The 21,345-nt window shown below is 40.5% G+C and overlaps 1 protein-coding gene and 1 non-coding gene across 2 annotated transcripts in view; one reads left to right on the plus strand and one right to left on the minus strand.

Annotated features, from left to right (window-relative positions):
• CLCN2 (chloride voltage-gated channel 2) overlaps positions 1 to 21,345 on the plus strand; it is a 2,181,634-nt gene that overhangs the window by 2,082,308 nt on the left and 77,981 nt on the right.
• TRNAF-AAA lies at positions 13,266 to 13,338 on the minus strand. Its single transcript has one exon. It is a non-coding gene; the product is annotated as a tRNA-Phe (tRNA).

A 21,345-nucleotide genomic window follows, 5' to 3' on the forward strand; every position in this document is an offset into this window, starting at 1 on the left:
CAGTTTGGCTATATAAGTGCATCCCTCACAGGTTGTAGTGTTGGGTGGTAGGAGGAGAAGGTTGTCAGTGTACATGAGACTATTGCTGCATTGCCCCAAGATGCCCAGATTCATCAGGTGCACAGGAGAAAACACCGGGAGCTGACTCTTAGACATGCCTGGTTAGTGCTTATTAATTTAAGTACTAAGAACTTATTTCCTGTCGATAAGGGAGGAAAAGTTGAGTACTGCAGTAATTTGTAGATTATGTAGTGCTTGCAACGGGATTTGGACAGTGCTGAGCACAGTTGTGAGTGCTAAAACTAGAAAAGACCAGACTTTCCGGCACCAGGAATCGTTTCAGCAGATGATAAGTGATATGCTCCAAAAATGAATGGATATCAGGGCTACTGGAGTACCCTAAGAAGAACGCTTAATCAGTTGTCGACTCTAAGAATGATAGATGACTAATGGCATACCCTGAAAGAACCTAGTTAACTATTGGAGTGTTTTAGAAGAATGGATGAGCAAGTTGATATCCTAAGCTAGATAGATCATTAAGGTGGTGCCCATTGAAGGAAGGATGACAGAGCAGCATTCCCCAGCTTTAACAAATAACTCGCCATGCAGCTTGTGTTGGATGGGGAGCTTCTCTACCACATGGACAGTGAGCTCTGATCTATGTCCCTCTCCTGAGTTGGGTGATTTCAGAGAAGGTGCACTAAATCCCAGTGGAAGACATTATGGTATCAGCGTTCCCTGATGTTATGCCAGTCTCTACTCCAAACCAAATGGAGCCTCAGAGCTGGTTTCCAAAACATCTGAAGAGACTATAGAAAGTGAGCTTGTGAGTGGTGGCTACCATTGTGAACTCTGAAAGTAAACCTATTATAGCGATTACAAGGTGACTGAGCATGACTGTTGTGGTTTGTACACTGTGTGGGAAGTTCACAGTGCTTACAAAGCGAAGCAATATGTCTTGGCTATGAAGCGTATCAGTTGTGTGATCACTGAACACTGATGATGAGTAAAAAATGCTGTTAAATTACTGAATATTTATATTACAATAGTACATTGTGCTATTGCCATTAAGTATCTAAATCATAACATTGCTGCATTACTAGAATTAATAACATCCTAGGATTATTAGCTTTATATGTGTCTCTATAAATGTGTGCATTTGCTGTACCCAAATTATGCTTCTTCAGCATATATATAATTGTTGTTCTTGGTTGTTTAAGGAAAGTAGTAGGTTGTCGTTTTAGTGTTACCTTGTATGTGCTTTTTTGTACACATCTTCAGAAGTGTTCCAGCAGAACGTGTATGGAAAACGGTAACCTCACTCTCTGGATCAACATATTTCTCTATCTTGTCAAGAGTGTGAATGCACTTGGTTTAGACACACAACATAAACTAAGCAGTATGTTTGATTTGTTATGTTGATGGAAAGTCATTTTTGTTGAACCTAGTCTTTTCCTTTGGGTCAGGAAACAGTACAAAAACTGAGCTGCTTTTCTTCTCAGGCAGTTGTTAACCCTGCAGTCTGGATCTTATACTGTCTACAGATGAAAGTGAATGGAGCAGTGAAAAAAAATCAACAAGGCCAGCCTGGTCATGAATTTATATTGATTAGCAAGAAAATTGCTTTCTTTTTTGCTGGCTGTAATGAAATACAAAGAAATATCGATTTATGAGATTCTGCACATGAGAAAAAATATGATGCTGTTTTCCAGTGAGGTTGGTGAAAGAGGTGAATTGTTTATGCTGCATTTGAGTATCTTGCTTGGAGGTTGTAAGCTTTAGGTTGTGTATGTCATTCATTTACATTCTGCCGCTTTTTTCTTTTTCTCTCCCGTTAATGTGCCTTCTGGTAGGCATCACACATTGCAGCACATGCACTTCATTCTAATAGTGAGTATTTGTAATGCACACATCTTCTTTTAGATCACAGTATGACTCAGACTTCAAAATGCACATATGCTAGCATGACATACTTGCACTGTATCATACCATTCTTGCAATTCACACATTCCAGTCTTCCATAAATTACACTGACAACTCATTCACACTTGCAGACGTAAAACTGGAAACAGCAAATTTCATGGCAGCGGATCTTTGCAGGTGGACAGTTTATCATTTTTGATTCAAAATATTTCTATTTAAAAGGAGGGGTGAGTAAGAATAAGGGTTCTTAAGTGGGATAATATCAAGAAAGGTAAAACCAAAAATGAACAAATATTCTTTGTGAAAAGCAAATGTATGTAGTGGAGAAGATTGTGCATAAAAGTACTGGAGATCAAAATATTTTTTATTTTATGTTTTTTGGGGGGTTGCAAAATAAGTATATGATAGTAGAGATGCAAATATATTAGTTTCAGGAAATTGTATTGGAAAGAGGGAAAAATGTAATCTTGAGTGGTCATTTGACTTTCTTTGTATGCTTTTGACTAAATTGACATTGACTGTAGCCCTTTCTTTGTGTGGCACTCTGTATCAGTCATTAACTTTTTATGGGTCACCCTGCTCTGTAGCCCTTTCTTTGTGTGGCACTCTGTATCAGTCATTAACTTTTTATGGGTCACCCTGCTCTGTAGCCCTTTCTTTGTGTGGCACTCTGTATCAGTCATTAACTTTTTATGGGTCACCCTGCTCTGTAGCCCTTTCTTTGTGTGGCACTCTGTATCAGTCATTAACTTTTATGGGTCACCCTGCTCTGTAGCCCTTTCTTTGTGTGGCACTCTGTATCAGTCATTAACTTTTTATGGGTCACCCTGCTCTGTAGCCCTTTCTTTGTGTGGCACTCTGTATCAGTCATTAACTTTTTATGGGTCACCCTGCTCTGTAGCGCTTTCTTTGTGTGGGACTCTGCATCAGTCATTAACTTTTTATGGGTTACCCTGCTCTGTAGCCCTTTCTTTGTGTGGGACTCTGTATCAGTCATTAACTTTTTACGGGTCACCCTGCTTCTCTTCTTTAATTTTCTCATCATCCTGTGCATGTTGTATGAATAATTTCCTTATCATGTTCTGACACCATTTACATTTTAATGGGTCTGACTTCACTATGTAGTCATAGATGTAGGGCCAAACTAGTGATAGATCTCCTCTAACCTGCAACTATTATGAAGACCTCAGACATCTAATGTATGACAGATTATTTAAGATGTTTTGAAAAATAGTGTTTATTTCTGTATTGCATGAATGTGCACCCATTTTTTTATTTATATAGAATGACAGACTGTGCATGGTTCTAAGGTGTTTTGCCATCTCTACCCTACTGCTGCAGCAAAAGGAAGCTGTTTAAAAATTCTGTTTAAAATTTTGAAAAAAATGTGAGTTTCTGACATACTGTTATTGGGGAAACAGAAATGTAGACACTATTAAACCAAGGGTAGGAATCCATGTTCAGCCACAGTGAAGGTAACTTTTGTTTAAAAAAAAAAGTATTTACTTATTTGGATATGGCAGTAATAGACTTCAGAATTAATTGTTGCCACACAGAGCATGATGTACAAGTATTTCATATATCAGTTATCAAAAATGCTTTCTTGTAGCTACTGATAATGTTTCCTACTTAAAAGTACTAACACTGTTCTTATGTGCTCTTGATTTTACAGTGATGACAAAAAGCAAACATTTCTGATTTTTGCTTTACTTATGATTTCAGTGGGTGCACTTAGTTGACGGTTGGAAGTAAAATTGTTAATGAAAAGTGAGAATAGTAGACAGCCTAAAACTGAGCTCTGAGAGACACAGCAGTATTGAGGATTCTTTTATCAGTAAACTGATTTTTGGAATGGACATGAAGGATTATGTCTTGCAGGCAGCTTTGAACCCATTTAATTGTGTTGTCTCCGAAATTACATTTTTTTATTTGTTTAGTAGTATGTTGTGATTAACTGTCCCTTACAGACACGCGCATACTTACAGAGCTGCTCACTCAAACCCTCCCCAACACACACTCACACAGACAGACAGACACACACACATGCACGCGCACAAACACAGACATAGATGCATGTATTCATAGATCATTTTTAGATTATTACTAGGCTAACGGCCTTCGTGGGTCATTTTAAACCTAGCCAATTACCCCATGTGAGAATTAAACCCTGCACCTTGTGTTTGTAAGTAAACACCCTAACTATTAACCTAACCACATGACACTATACTGAAACATCAGTCTGCAGACAAGGGGAATTATCTCAGCACACCACATAGGAACTGTATGACTACCCACACATACACAGATACCTTCATTCATGTCCCTGTCACATGTACAAACACACACACACAACGCGCGTGCACTCACACATATATATGACTAGCTTTGTGGTAGCTGCCTCCATTCATGCTGAGCTACAAACCTATCCTTAGAGATGAATGGGTGTACTCTTTCTTTTGACAACATATATTTTTTGCTCCTCGTGGAAAAATATTTCATAGACTGATTCCATTTCCAGAAGAAAGTGCATGACTGATTAACATTAGCCATGCCAGACCAGCTGGCATAATGGTTAAGGTCCTTGCATTTCATGTACAAGGTATGTTCCTAAGCACCAGCCAATGCATGTTTGGAGTTTGCATATTTTCCCTGTGACTCTGTGTGGTTCTTCCCACCTCAGAAAGATATGCTGAGTGTTTCCATCTCAAACTCACCAATGAATGGTGCCCTATAGGGGGAAGAGTTGTATAGACCAACTGCTTTGGGCATCTACTGTGATGCACAGTATCCTCAAGATAGGAAAATACACATCCCAGACTGCATGCCATGGCAAAGCTAGCCACTCAATGGTGTAAAATATGGCTGTAGGTGATTCAGTCATGTTGACTAATATTGCCAAATGGGCATGGATAGTTACCTGTATTAAGTGGATTGAGGACCCGGCCTATGCCAGTGACCCATGATAATAGTGGGAAGAGTGTATGTTTCCCTATTGGCCTGTGTGTTCCCACCATAAAACCCAGCAGCCCTGGGTCAGTAAGCTACTGGCTGGCCATTGTCCACTTGCCCAGCCTGGGTTACCTGAGATAGTTTTGTTGAGAGAAATCTGGACATAAAACCAAACAGCCTGCTAAACATGAACTAAGAGTTATTGCACTCAGTGTAGGTTAACTGACAAGGAAGCAGCTTGGAAGTGGATGACATGATGGTATGGAGGAGGCAGGACATCCTATGTATCCAAGAGATGAGATGGCAGGTCAGTGCAACAAAGATGCTTGGCTTGGTCCCTAGTCTGCTGTTCAAGAGGAAGACAGGCTAGGAATAGTGTGGGACTTGTGGTGAGAGACACGGTTCAGAAGACAGTGAGGGATATCATCAGAATTAGTGACAGACTCATGGCAATCAGACTCCAGTCTAATGACAGGGCAGTATTCATATTCTCAGACTGTTTCCCACAGCAGGGTTGTGATAGTGAGGAAAAGAGTGCATTCATACAGCAGTGCAGGACCTAGTAGATAAAGCAGGATAGCATGAATTGGTGTTGATAATGGGTGAATTGAATGCACATATTGGGATTGACAGAACAGTATGTGAGGACTGCCTGGGTCCATGTGAGTGGAGCAGTAGGAATAAAGAAGGAGAGGCCATTCTAGACTTCTGTCTGGCAAATGGCTTGATAGTAGCCAACACATGGTCAGAAAGAGAGACGGTCACAAGATGAGATACAAGAGTGGCCAACATGCAACTCAGGTAGACTTCCTGCTAGTAAGGAAGGGGCACTGGGTAGAATCAGTGATTGCAAAGTCATCCCCAGTGAAACAGTCAGCCCACAGCATAAACCACTGGTTGCCAGAATCAGCTGCAAGCAGTGGTCATAGAAGGCTCTAAGGTCAACAGAGAACAGGCTGAAGACCTGGAAGTTGATTGGAGAGAAAGCACAACAGTTTAAGGAATTACTCAGGGCTCTTGCACCCCAAGAAGAGAATGAAATTGGTGGATTGAAGAATGGCAGCACCTCAAAACAGCATGTGTGAGGACTAGAGAACAGACTTGTGGCTGAGCCAGGTATGGAAATAAGGTACATAAGGAAAACTGGTGGTAGAATGCAGAAATCCAGGAAGTCATCAAAAGAATGAAGGACTTCCGGAAAAAGTGGGAGACAGAAAAAGACCAGGCTAGGAAGAAGTACTGGTTGGCTAACAAAGAAACAAAGGAAGGAGTTGCAGTAGTAAAGAACAGTGCATCTACCAGCTTCTGGAAAGTGACTCAGAAACAACCTGATCACCAGTTCACAGGACATGAAAAGCAGATAGAAAGAGTACTTCCAGCAGCTTCTAAATGAAGAAAACCCCACAGAAGCTGTACTGTCGCAGACACAGCCTGCAATGAGAGAAGTAGAGGAGCCCACCCTAGAAGAAGTAAGAACAGCAATAAGGAAAATTAAGTCAATGAAAGCAGCAGATGAGGTCTCAGCAGATATGATCAAGATGTTTGGTGAGGGAGGAGAGAAATAGATCCTAAAGGTACTCATAGCAGCACAACTGACCCCATGTTTGCAGTGAGACAGATAGTTGAGAAGAAGCTAGAGAAGAGGAAAGACTCCAACTATGCTTTCCTAGACTTGGAGAAAGCATATGACAAGGTCCCAAGAAAGCTGATTTGGGCAGTTCTGCGGTGGTTCAAAGTCCCAGAAACATTGATAGAATAAGTGCAGGCTATGCACGAGGACCAAATGTCTCGAGTACAAACAAGGTTTAGTCTCACAGAGGGGTTCCCAGTGGAAGTGGGGTCTGCCCCAGGGTTTTAGCAAACAGATCTGAGGGGAACAGATCAACAGAGTTGCTGAATGCAGATGAAGTAGTATTACAGGCAGACTCTGTGCAAGAACTTCACCAAAGGAGAGGGGAATGGAATACAAAACTGAAAGCACGCGGGAGAAATGAAATACAGATAAGGCAACGGTAATGGAAACGAATTAGGGAAATCAGGAGACGCTGAGAACCGAGTTAGAAGGGAAGGTAGTGGAACAGGTTAACAGCTTCAAGTAGTTGGGAGGCGTGGTTGAAGTGAAGGGAAGTATGACTGAAGAGGTCAAAGCTAGAATCAGAGGAGCTGCAGTCAACTGGCATAGTGTCAGGTGTAGTGTATGACAGAAGAATGCCAAAAATAGCTGAAAAGTAAAGTGTACAAGGCAGTGGTGCCACCAGTACTACCGTATGGCACAGAAATCTGGGCAGTAAAGGCAGAACAGTTGAAGAAGCTAGAGGTGTGATGGAAATGTAGTGTCAGAGAAGGGTGGTAGAATGCTCATTGTGGGACAGATGAAGAAATGAGGACATAAGAGCAGAACCCAAAGTAGTTCCAATAGGAGAAAAGATGAGAGAGAACAGATCGCAGTAGTTCTGGCACATATGCAGAAAAGCAGAAGGCAATATGTTGAAGAAGATTTTGGACAGACAGGAAGGAGGTAAGAGGAAATGAGAGCATCCAGCAAAGAAGTGGATGGATTGTGTCACAGAAGATTTGCAACAATCAGTCAGGAGTGTTGGAGAAGGCAGAAGTGTGGCATTGAATCCAGAGAGATGGCAACAGTGAATGTCGCAGCCCGACCCCATGTAGAAAAAAGAATGGGAAGAAGAACGGTTGATGAAGATGCTTCTCGACTGATGCATTTGCATGCAGCTTTTCCAATGAGATCGCTGTCTGCACCATCATCAGTGCCAGTGTAACGGCACAGTTAGAGACAAAGGTCAGTGCCAGTATAATGCCATAGTTAGAGACAAAGGTCAGTGCCAGTGTAATGCCACAGTTAGAGACAAAGGCCAGTGCCAGTGTAATGCCACCATTAGAGACAAAGGTGAGGATCAGTGTAACTCTACAATTAGAGAGAAAGTTCAGTGCCAGTGTAATAACACAGTTACAGACAAAGGCTACTGTAATGCCACAGAGACAAAGGCCAGTGCCAGTATAATACCATAATTAGAAACAAAGGTCAGCACCAGTGTAATTTTATTTATTTATTTTTATTTATTTTACATTTTTTTACTGGGAAATGTCCGACTGAGCCAAAGACCCATTTTCAGCTGAGGCCCTGGGAGAAAAGCACCATACAGATAACATTAACAGACAATGTTTAACATAAGAATTAAAAGATGCAATAATTCTAACAGAGAACATATAAAATCTGCATATTTAAAAATACAAGCATTTGGAATATATATACACACACACACACACATATATATATATATATATATATATATATATATATATATATATATATATATATGTATACATACATACACGTATACGTATATAGGTTCATAAGTAGGTACTAGGCTATCGGCCCAAGGGCCAAAGTAAGCCTAGCCAACAAGGTTCCCAGGCTTATGCCACCAAGAACGTTAATTTCCTGTGCCCCTGTCAAGCAGAGCCACATAAGTGATCCTGGGGTGTATTTCCTGTTTCCCATCCACTCATCAAGATTTTTCTTGAAGAGTGCTAATAAAGAATTTTGCTTGACATAGATGAGTAGCTTGTTCCAGAGTATAGGAAGTCTCTGGGACAGGAATCTATCCCTCCAGCATGTCCTGCTTATTGTGGTGACAAGGTTTAGGTCCTTAGAGCGTGTAGCTCGGAGGGATTGGGATTTATTTAGGTGCAGCATGTCCAACAGCTCTGGGTTTAACATAGCTTTATATGTTAGGCAGAAATCTCCTTGGAATAGGCGATATGCTACAGAGTAAAGCTGGAGTTTTTTGAGACGGTCAGTGTAGGGCAACTGTTTGAGGCCATTAATCTTCTTTCTGAGGTACTTCTGTGGCCTTTCCAGCTGCTGCAGATGTCTTGTGAGGTACATTCCAAAAGGGGCATTGTACTCTGTAATAGGTCTAATGAGTACTGAGTAGAGTGGAACAATGACCTCTTTTTTCCTGGATGAGAAACCTTTTGTGATGAGGTGTGCCACACAGAAGGATTTCCTGATTACTGTGGCAATGTGATTATCAAAGGAAAGACTACTGTCCACCGTGGTCCCAAGGTCTCTTATCACACATATTAATTAGACTGCCATTTATGTGGTAGTTCATGGGTACAGAGTTTTTACCAAAGGGGATGACAGTGCACTTTTTGGCATTGAGCTTGAGGCCATGCCTCTGACAACAGGCATCTGTCTCAGTGAGGCCCTTCTGTAAGATGCCTACATCATTTGAGGACTCTACTATGGCTCCTAGTTTGCAGTCATCTGCGAACTTTGTTAGCCAGAGGCCTTCTGTGTTAGCCTGTACTTCAGAGAAGTAGATACAAACAGGAGAGGTCCCAGGACTGAACCCTGTGGTACTCCACTTGTCACTGGTTTGAAGTCAGATTTGGAGTCTGCAACTTTTAGTGTGGGTTCTGTCAGGGAGCCAGCTGGCAACCCATTTTGGAATGTAGGGATTTATACCTAGATTAGTGAGTTTAGATATAATTCCAGAATGGGGGATGGTGTCGAAAGCCTTGGTGAGGTCAAGATAGGCTGTGTGAACCACCTTACCCTCGTCTATGGCTTTGTTGACAGTCTCAGAGAAGTCGATCAGGCTCAGAAGGCATGCTCTGCCTTTCACAAACCCGAACTGGGTAGGGTCCAGAGTTCGGAGGTTACCAATGTCTTTGTTTATGAGTTCCATGATATATTCCATGGCCTTACAGACCAGGCTCATCAGGTTAATAGGACAATAGTTCCCAGGATCAATAGTGGCTCCCCCTTTGTGGAGTGGGATAACTGTTGCTGTGCGCCATTCAGTGGGCACAAAGCCTGATGAGAGACTATAATTGAACATGGTGCTTAGGTGGGGAGCCAGTTCGTTCTGAAGTTCATGTAAAATGCAGCCTGGGATGTTGTCCCATGGATGCTGTGTTTTTGATTTTAGAAAGTGCAGCTTTTACCTGCATAGATGTGATTACAGGGATTCTGCATTCTTCCTGTATAGATATGGTCCCTCTAGGGGCTGGGAGGTAAAGTTAGCACTGAACCTATCTGCCAGGATGTTGGCAATATCAGTTGGTTCTGTAATTTTTGTGCCATTGTGCTGTAACTCAGAGCAGATCTGGGTGTTGCCATTGAGATTCTTGACATAGCTATAGAATGCTTTGTGGTTGCCCTTAGAATCAGTGGTGATTTTGTTTTCGTAGCCAGCTTTGGAGGATCTTATAAGGGATCTCAGCTTCTTACTGAGGTTGACCAGGGAGCTCCTCCACTCGTGGAATTTTTCTCTCTTTTGCAACAGTTTCTTCCTTCTGTTGTAGAGTTTGTTTATGGCAGGGGACCACCAGATTGGCTTCCTTTTTTTGGAGGATAGCATCTTGGTTCTGTTGGGGATAGCACAATCCATGCACTTGTGTAAGTGCTTATAGAGTGCATTTGTGAAGGATTCAGCAGTCGTAACTGTATTGTCCATCTGCATGGGTGTCATGAAGTTCACCACTTTGGAGAAATGTTTTACCATGGTTTCCTTAATATATATATATATATATATATATATATATATATATATATATATATATATATATATAAAATACATAAACAGTTGTAAAGGGCAGTGCCAGGAAAACATAGGTGGTTAGGTTTTGGAGTGTAGAAGACAAAGAGGGTTAAGGTTGAAAAAAGTGTAGCAGGGTGGGGAGAGTGTACACAAAAGAGGATCAATAGGCATAGGCACTGAGAGTGCTGAAATAAAGCAGACATAGTGGTGGAGTGAGAGTAAGGAAAAAGACTGGCTGAGAAGTAGAGAAGAGAAAATGTGTTAGTATTCTGTACAGCATGCGTATAGTGATGGGAGCATGGCTGAGGATAAGGTTGGAGGAGGAAGAGGAAGGTGGCATGGGACTGGAGAAGAGAAGAGTTATGTGGTAAAGGAGCTGTGGAGGAAAGGGGTTAGAAAGAGATATATGTTAACAGGAAATGAGGGTAAGGAGGGATAAACGTCTCAGGCAGGTGATGTTAGAAATGTCAGCGCCAGAGTAACAATACAGTTTGAGACAAAGGCCACTGTAATGCCATTGTTAGAGCTAAAGGCCAGTGTCAGTGTAAAGCTGTACTTGGAGAGTAGTCTCTGATTCTCTTGGGCTTATTGCACTGAAGAACCTTCAGAGTAAAGAGTTCCACAGAGCAGTAATCCTTTCTAAATCCCAGGAACTGTGTGCTAGCAGTATGTCAGTCACTCATGGGCTATAAAATAAAAAAAACAATGTGCACAAATGTACAGCTGGATTACAGAGTTGCCTTGTTTAAATGACTATTATTCCACACAACATTTCAGTCAGGCTAGTATCAACAATAAAGTCAGCAATCTGCAGCTCATGCGCTTTCATCATCTTAGTTCTGATCTGCAACTGTTTGTGCTTTCCGTATTTTTGAATGCTGGCTTCTGCACAAATCGTGAAAGTTTTGTTTATCTTAAATTAAATAACTATTGGCTGGTAATAAATCATTCAGTCTGGTTAGCAGGACTGGTATTTGAATAGTATAATGAGAGACTCCACAAAAAATATGTGAAACTTGGAGTATATACAGATGTAGCAGCACCACTAATGTTCCTAAAAATGGTAACCCTAGAATGCGTATTTACTTGGCGGTCAGCCATAACAACTAAGAGTGTGACGTGAAATGAAGGTTATTGATTTATTTGTTAACTGGGTCAGTGAAATGGCCCTTCTTGGTCTGTTTTTCAGCCATGACCTAGACCTCAAGAGCAAGTGAAAATTCAACACACACACACACACACACATATATTTATATATATATATATATATATATATATATATATATATATATATATATATATATATATTTAAATTACATTGGATGGCATTATATTTGCTCAATGACATAAGGAGGCAGTTAGCCCAGCTAGTCTAATTTAATTGCATTTAACATTATAGCTCTATTCTTGCTTCCCAAGTCCATCTTTAAGTTCTTTCCCATTATGCAGTCTTGCACTTGGCTGATGTCATCCTTAAAGAGCGTGATCCTGATAATTTTGTCCTTCAGATGTGTCTGAAACAAACACAGTGAAGATTACAGGACCAAGTAGTACTTCACTATTCCCTTCCCTTAATACCACCATCATCCTTCACGGCACACCCCTCTGTGTTTTATCCATCAAACATGCAACAGTCATCAGGTGGGACTGAGTTGGAGACCTTTGAAGTCCAAGCAGACCACTCCTACTGGTACTTCCTGTCAGGAGTGTGTTCACAAATGTTTAACACTGCCCCCCCAACCCAGCTGGCATTTAAAAAGGTCACATCACTCAAGCTGTTAACTCCCAACCCCTCCCTTCACCATACACACACACACACACACACACACACACACACACACACACAATTAATGTGTGTAACATTTTCAGCTGCTCAGCAGAAACTAATAGAGATATTGTTTTTAAATTTACAATCCTCTCTGTAAGCAAGCTCTATACATGTTAGAGGTATTAATCTATACAGTTGTAGACATGATATGGCTTGACAAAGCCCCAATGTTTCTAACTGATGCACAGAAAAAATATACTCTGCGGAGTTCAGAGTATGTCTGGCTACATCCTTGCTCTGTGTTAAGTTCTTTAGTAACCTAGTCATAAAACTGGATCAGGTTTGACTGACAGCAGCTTTTGACCATGAGCCCGTGGTGACTTTTTTCATTTTGTTCCCATTGATTGATGACCATCAGATTCCCCTATTTTTCTTAAATTGTTAGAGGAGCCCGTAATTCATGGTTGCTTTTGCTTTAAGCTCCCCACCAAAGTAGGGGATTGCTACACTAGGCCTATTTGGTATAAACTTACTTTCTCACGTGCATCATCCCAACTACACCAGGTGTTGCTTGACAGTCCAATTCCAGACTGTTCTAAAAAAGTGTGTGATTTGTACTTAATGGCCTCCCTTGAATATCTCTCTTAAAATGCTCACTGAACTAGTTTGGCTAATCTTTTCGGACTGCTTTATTCATCTGCTTTGGAACCTTCCTGATAACCTACTACAGAATAACTAATATCCCAGCACTGCCAGTGACTTTTAAAAAGAGTTCTGCACAGGGCAGTCAGATCTTTTCCTCATCAATTTGTCTTTATAAAGCAAAATATTTTACTATTAGAACCCTTAAGGTCTGTAACAAGATCATTTAATAAGTATGTTGTCATACTCTTATTTTCTTATAGATTCATAGATTCATCCTAGGCTAACTGCCCTTGTGAGCCATTTTAAGCCTAGCCAATTATCCCCTGTGAGATTCAAACCCTGTACCTTGTGTTTGTAAGGCAAACACCTTAAGCATTAGGCCACCCTCCCAACCCAAAGATTTCTTTTGCCGAAACCCAGGATTGAACCAGGGACCTTTAAATCTTTAGTCTAACACTCTCCCAACTGAGCTATATCGGCTTGAGCACTAAAATCCATTTACTGTGTAATTTCTCTGCCAGGTGGTCATGTTGTTATCACCTGACCTCCTGTAGTCATTCTCTCTCTGTTTCACTTCTATCAGTATATCAGTTGCCCATGAGATGAGGCAGTTACACATTGCTGAATTTCATGGGTAACATATCTATTTTATTGTATTGTTTCTTAAACACTAATCAACATTTTCATTTCTTTTCTACTGTAATTAAATGTGTATTCACATCACCTTTATTAGCTCAGTTCATTCATTTAAATGGACTGTACTCCCTTTTTTATGTCATGACTGAAAAAAAGTAATTTGAGTTAGTTGCCTACCTTACAAGTAAGTCTGGGTTGTAAATACAATCTACATTTGAATTCCCACATCTCCTTTTATTCCATTCAGTCTTATCTTGTCATTCCTACTGTCATTCTTCAATGTCTTCCTTCCCCCATCTAACTAAATTCCTCCTCCTGTCTTCTTCACTCACACTCCTCCTCTGCTATTTCCTTCCATCCGCTTGGTTTCTTTCAATGATTTCCTCTTCTTCTGCCTCTGTTAATTATCAAACCCTTTGCCATCTTCAACCCCAGTAGTTTCCAGCAAAGCTCACGTCTCCTCTAGCAGAGTCCCCATTTGTTGAAAGCTACATGAAGACTATTCTTCATCTTTGGATCCCCTTTTTTAATTCATTAGCACCTAGCTAGGTCTTTCTTTGTTGAAGTATGTTCACTGATGTCTAGCATATAGCATGCAAGCTAACAGATATTTAAGTAGCAGTCAGTCTACTATTGCCAAACCTTCTTTAAAGGCATCTGACCTAAAACAATAACTACAGTAAGTGTAGTTTACATTCTACTTCTAATACAGTGAGGAGGAGAAATACAAAATTAAATAATCGTCAAGATATGCTGTGATTCCCAGATATAAGGTTGTTTGGCACTAGAAAGAAATTTATAGGTATTCCACCCACTGCTGACAGCCTGCTCAAAGATCAGTCAGTAACGTGAGCACTGAAAGTAGTCTGCATACTGAATCAGCGACTCCCAGTGAAATTTATGTATTTGTTTATATGCGTTTACTGGGGTAGTGCACTATCAATATTGACCAATTTCAGGTTCAGCTTGTGTGAAATACAAAACATTTCACAACCAAAAAATACAGAAAAGGAAACAGTAACAGAATAATTCAGACTAATTACATAGAAAAAAATGGTTTCTATACATTTTAGTGAACAAGCAACAGTGCATTGTATAATCAATCAGAGTTTAATGTACAATATATACATTTCTTTCTAAAGTGGATCAATCTTCAGTGAATTTTCAAGGAAGAGAAGAGACTCAAGAAGGAGCTAAGTTTTTGCTTGGACGAAGAAGTGATTTTTGAGTTACACTCTGAATTTGGAAAAAGTTTTGATTTCTTTAGTGTCAGTGGGGAAACCTTGCCAAAACGTAGAGTAGAGAAAGCATGTACAGTGCTATGGAGTTTGGTTCTAGGTGTGCTATGGAGTTTGGTTCTAGGTGTGCCATGGAGTTTGGTTCTAGGTGTGCTATGGAGTTTGGTTATAGGTGTAATGAGAATTAGTGCGGCTTGTGAGTAGTGTCTAAGGTTGTATGAAGAGGTTTTTTTTGTGAAGTTTAGCAGCAAGTGGAGCGAATCTGTGGAGTTGGAGTAGTTTGTAGAGTTGGGATCCTAAAGGTAGGTTAGATCTTTGTTTTATGGATAGCCATTTGTTTTTTTTTCTAGAGTGATACAGTGATGCTCATAGAGAGGCAAGTTTGTAATGAATCAGCAGATGCTGGTAGAGATAGTTTGAAGTGTGGCACTGCTTTTCTTGGAGGTAGAAGCAAAAATTGTGAGCCTGCATTCAAGTTGACAAAGGAGAACTCCTTTGCCAATGGCTGTTCTGGCTGCTTGAGATAGAAAAGGGGAGATCTTTTTGGCCCAGAAAAGGAGGGAGTTTATTTTGGGTCTAACCTTGTCTATGAGGAAATAGACATTTAATGACAGATCAAGCCATAGTCCTATGTATATGAAGATGGAGGTTGTTTCTATAGAATAGTTGTGAAGGTCAAAGATAAAGAGTCAGGTGCTTGGAAAATTTTCTGTGCAGTTCCACAGCATAGTTTTGGACTTGGCAGGGTTGAGATGTAGTTTATTGTTTATGAGCATCGATGTACTTCATGTAAGTCTAAAAGGAGTTGGCATTGAAAGTTGGTATAAGAGTGATCTAATTAGTAAATGGCCATGACATCTGCATAGAGGATATGTGGGAGATGGGAGAGGTCACAAGAAAGTTTGTTAATGAATATGGAGAAGAGGAAGGGGGCAAGAATGGATCCTTGTGGTACACCTTTGGTAACAGGTACAGATTCTGATTGGGAAGATCCTACCTTAACTCTGAAGTGTCTATCAGTGAGGAAGTTTTTAAATCAGGCAGCAGTGTTTGGACAGATAGCAATTTTACTTATTTTGTTTTGGAGAAGATGGTGGTCAATGAGTAAAAATGTCTTTGTCAGGTCTACAAATAGAGCACCTGTAAGGAGGCATTTATCAGAGTTTAACATGATGTCATCAGTTAGGGACCAAAGTGCTGTCATAGTACTTCATCCAGGCCGTAACTCATGTTGTTTGGATGAGAACAGGTAGTACTTTCAGATAGAGAGTTAGAGTTGGATGTAGACTGTCTTTTCGAGAAGTTTGCCCAGAATTGAGAAGATGGATATTTGTTTATTTTGGGAGAGGTTTAATTAGAGCGGTCTTCCAAATCTGTGGCATAATGTTTTGTATGACACAGAAGTTATATATGTGGGTGAGGGGAAGATATAGATGCTCTCTGCAGTGATATATGGGCCAGGGGTTTATGTTGTCAGATCCAGGAGAGATGTCAGTGGAAATAAGTCAAATAGTGACTTCTTTGGGATGTGTGCATTTGTAGTGGAAGAGTGTGATGAATGGCGGTGGGGTGAGCAATGCATTATCTGTGGGAGATGTGGAGTTTATTGATGGGAGATTGCTACATTCTTTAAGAAAATCCTCTGGAGAAGGTTTTGCTGAACCACATTGAATGGTGTTTGTAGACAGGGTATCATGAGGATGTTTTCTTCCTTTAAGTTGGTTAATGTCTTTCCATAATTGTTTGCGGTAATGTAGGAGGGTAATTTGTTTGTGGATTTCATTTGTGCCTTCTGATGAACTTCTTGGCTAGGTTACATAAGACTGTAAAGGAGGTGCATTTGTCAGTTGTGATGGTCTGTTTACATTATTGTCATGCTTCGTCCACTAGAGTTAAAAGATGTTTGAGTTCAGTGGATAGACATTCATTTTTGGTGGGATTATAGAGTCTGTGGATAAGTGGGAAGAATTTGTTTTGCAGCAAGAGATGAAAGTTGGTTAGGCTTACAGCCGCTTTATTATTGTCATGTAAGGAGAGTATATGGTTCCATTTGTGGGCTGTGAGAAAGGCTCTAAGTTTGTCTATATCTGTCCTACTCTAGTTTCTGAAGGCTTTTAATATTAGTAGGTGATTTATACAATGGTTGATAATTGTAAAGGTGATTGGGCAGTGGTCACTTAGTGATGATAATCGGATCGAGTGTGGAGTGTTTTAAGGACCTGAAGTTAGGTTTTGTGTTGGTTCTTTTATGACTTGAGGAAGACCTAGGTCTGCTAGGAAGGTACCCAGGTCAGATGAAAGAGGGTGGAGATAATTTAGATTAAAGTCAACTAGAATGATTATGTTGTTATTTTTGAGACAGTTATTAAAAATATTAGTGATGAATGATTTTAATTTATGTATTTAGAGAGGCAGGGGGTGGTAGATATACTGTAGCAATAAGCAATGGTTTGTCTTTGTGAGTTGGAAATTTTAGGAATATTGAGTTAGGAACAGAGTCTGAGGAGGAATTTCCTTGGGCAATGACTTTTGGATTTAGGTTATTTCTTTACATAATTAGAGAGCTCCCACCTGAACGTTTGCCTAGTCTGGCATCACTGACATACTTGTAGGTTAGAAAGTGTTTTATGTTGAAGGAGTCTTTTTTTGACCCTGGATTCCCTGACTGCTAGAATGTCTGAGTTGTACTGGGAAATAAAAGCACTTACATGGTCTAACATGTTTCTGATTCTACATGCATTGAGGAGGGTATAGGCCAGTGTAGGAAGACAGTAGTTATATTGTTGAGGAAAGGGAGTTATTGGGCCTGGGTTGGGTTCAGTGAAGCAGTAAAAGGATTATGGAGGGTAGTCTGAAGGTGGTCTTCTCTGTTTTTAGGCAGAGAAAAAATGTTTCCGAGTCTTAGTAATCATATAAAAGAGTGAACCTGGCAGTAGTGAGCTGGGGAATAGGTTTGGTCTGATTATGGAGGGTTGTGGTGGTGGTTTGTTGGTGTGGAAGTTGTTGAAGTAAAGGTTATACATAGTGATGTAATGATTGGTTCATATGGTTGTGGGAGATTACTAAACTAATGGCTTAAGAGCCCAAACAAGGCTAGCCATTATAACCTGATTTTACCCAATATATAGCCCCTAGGGGCAAGAGTTTGCATGGGTTTGTGCCTATGGCTTGAGTATCTTGCAGATTGCTCCTGTCCATAAGGGACATAGGCACTACCCAGGTGTGAGTTTGAGATTTCCCATCCATTGAGCCAAACAGTGTTTGAAGAAGGCCAGGGAAGGGCTGTGCTTAATGTGAGTAGGAAGCCTGTTCCAAAGAAGGGGCAATTTTGAGATGCAGGTCTGTCTCTCCAGCATATATTGTTTGAGTTGCTGACTTAAGTTTAGATCCCTAGATAGGGTGACCCTCATGCTGTTTGACTTGCTGATGTCTAGCAGCTCCATCAGGGCTGGATTTTTGAGTGTCTTGTAGGTCAGTGGTGCAGTGGTTAATGCTGTCGCCTCACAGCAAGAGGTTCTCTTGTTCGATTCTCTGCTGGGGTGCCTTCTGTGCAGAGTTTGCATGTTCTCCCTGCGTTCGCGTGGGTTTCCTCCAGGTACTCCGGTTTCCTCCCACATTCTAAAGACATGCTTCTGGAGCATTTCTCCCCGGGCTTCCGCTGAAAACAGGATCTGTGGAACCTAGTCGGACTTTCCCGGTTAACAAATGTTAAATAAATAAAATAAATAAAAAAGTCACTCCTTAATAGTTGGCAGGAGACAGAATAAAGGGATAGGGCATAGTTTATCCACATAGGACATGTTATTTACACCCTGCATTTTCTTTTTGAGTTACCTAGGAGGTCATGTCAGTTGCTGTAAATGCCTAGTCAAGTACATGCCAAATGGTGCTTTGTACTCAGTTATTGGTCTAATGAGGGATGAATGCAGTGAAACTAACATTTCCTTGGATCTGGATGCCATACCTTTGCTTATAACTTGTATTACATAGAAAGACTTCCTGACCACTGTGGACACATGATGGTCAAAGTTCAGGCTACTTCTATCTGTGTACCTAGATCTTTCACCTCTGAGTCTACTCTTAGGGGTATACTATTGATGTTGTAATTTGCAAGGGGTATTTGACTTCCCAAGGGGTATGATAATACATTTTTTCACATTTAGTTTTAAGTCATGGTCCTGGCACCAATCATTTTTCTGATCTAGAACCTCCTGCAGGATATCTACTTCACTGAGGAATTCAGTGATTGCTCCCAGCTTGCAGTCGTTGACCAGCTTTGTCATTCAGAGGCCTTCCACATTAGCCTTGACGTCAGAGAAGTATATTCTGAACAGGAGTGGTCCCAGCACTGACCCCTGTAGTACACCTCTAGTAAGTGGTCTCTTGCTAAATCTGGATTCACCCACTTTAACCACATGTCATGTTCATGAGCCAGTTTGCTATCCATCTGGTGACAAAGGGTTTATGCCCAGTTCTGTGAGTTTATTTATAAATACCTGTGTGGGAAGTTGTGTCAAATGCCTTGGGCTGGTCGAGCTAGGTGTTGTGCGCTGTTTTTACCCTCATCCATGGTTGTGGAAGTGTTTTATGAAAATGTTTGTTATTGGTTGTAGGTTCTAGGAAATCATCTCCAAGACTATTGAATTGTATGCCACTAACCCAGTCAGTTGTCATATTCCATTAATTTTAGATCTGTAAGACAGGTAAATAGTAAATCATAAACTAATAGTTTAAAAGGTCACACATCATTTTTTTTTTTTTAAGGGGAAACCCTTTTTGCAAGTATGTGAATCCTGGACTTGATATATTTAAGTTTGGGGGGGTTCAAAGCTTTCCCTTTCTGGGTGGTGCAGGGAAAAAATGTTCATTTAATATTTAGTGCAGTGTAGGAAGTTTATCAGAAGTACATCCAGTTCCCACCATATGTCATATTTGCTGTTGTGTTGAAGGCTGTGGCAGCCAAAAATTTGTATACAAGTCAGATAAGAGATGCAGGTGTTTAGAGAGTGCACAAGGCAGACATCTAACTGCTCTTGCATGTGTTGACAATGGGCTAGTTCGATAAATATGATATTCACAGTTTAATAAATAATTGGGCAGTAAGTGGACCTTGTGGTATTTAATCTGCTATAACAAAACTGTCTTCATCTGCAAGTTATGGTAGTATAGAATTATGACTCAACCTTGAACTTATTAGCACTGAAAGGAAGAAGCTAAAACATGCATCCAACCAGTATGGTAGCATTTCCTGTAAGAAGATGGCATATGTAATTTAGTATCAAGATGTGGAACAGTGCTATTATAAAATACAAATATATAAAAAAATATGCATAATCACATGCTGCTGAGCCGATTATCAAATTGTGCATGTTTTTGTATGGTTGAGATAAAATGGCTTTGCAGAATAGCACTGCTTTATGGAGAAACAATAAATATCATTAGATCCTTTGGTGTTCAGTAATCTCTGAGTTACAGAGCAGAGTAGTGAATGGAGCAAACATTGTGCAAACTACAGACTTCACATGAGTGATGTGACCTGGAAAGGCTGTATAGAATATATATGCACTTACTAATACGTTTTTTTAATATTCAAAGATTTTTTTTTAGTATTTAATTGATGGTGAGATTTACAGTGCCAGCTGCCAATACTTGATAGGCCTGATAATTCACTGGCTAGGCCTAGTTTTTGTCCACATGCAGTGTTTTTCTGTACATGCTTTTTTATACCCAGATATTCAGCTCAGTTTGATGGCTTCTTCATGCCTTTGTCCTGCCATCTTAAAGTAGACTGCTTGTGATCATCCTGATTTAAAGCCCATTTCTAGTTCCATTGTTCTGAGCCTTGTGTATTATTATTGTTATTATTATTGTAATTATTATTATGATGATGATGATATTACACTATTAAATATTTTTTCTGGGTCACAGTTCAGACAGAGATTCTGGACAAGCATTGCTTCCTGTGAGCCACCCTTCATCTGAGGGTGTGTACCTCGGGGCAGTTTTGCTGCAGATCATTTGGTTTGAGAAACCTGCAGCCATCCATTTAATAAATCAGTTATCCGGGTGAGGATTGCAGAGGTAGAAAGGTGAGCATGGCAAGCTAGATCATCATCAACAGCATTCTGCAGCTCCTCCTGGTGATGCCAAAGCATTCCTAGGTAAGCTGAGAGATGTATTCTTTCCAGTATGGTACTGGTACGCTGTGAGGTCTTCTCCTTGTGGGCCATGTCTGGTACTATTACTTTGGAAGGTGCCAGGGAAACAGCATCATCTTGACTGCCTTCCTGTAGTCCTGAAAAGCAGTGGCTGTACCCCCCCCCCCACACACACACACACACACACACACTGCCGAGCTGCTCGCTCTGGCATGGAACATTAGCTAAGCCAGCCCTGCTGAGGTATCTTGCCTTTGCTGCCTGCATCATTCACTCATCCCCTCAGTCACCACCTAATGTTCATGACTCTAGGTGAGGATGGAGACACAGACGTGTTTGAAAAGTGTTGCTGTAATTTAATCCCAAACTTCATATCTGAATAATAGCAGTGCCATGTTGTTTTTCTTCTAGGAATACACTTTTAAATAAACTACATCCAAAACAAGAAATGTTTC

This window comes from Protopterus annectens, chromosome 4.part1 (genome assembly GCF_019279795.1).
Source record: "Protopterus annectens isolate FY-2018-M chromosome 4.part1, PAN1.0, whole genome shotgun sequence".
Lineage (NCBI taxonomy): Eukaryota > Metazoa > Chordata > Ceratodontiformes > Protopteridae > Protopterus > Protopterus annectens.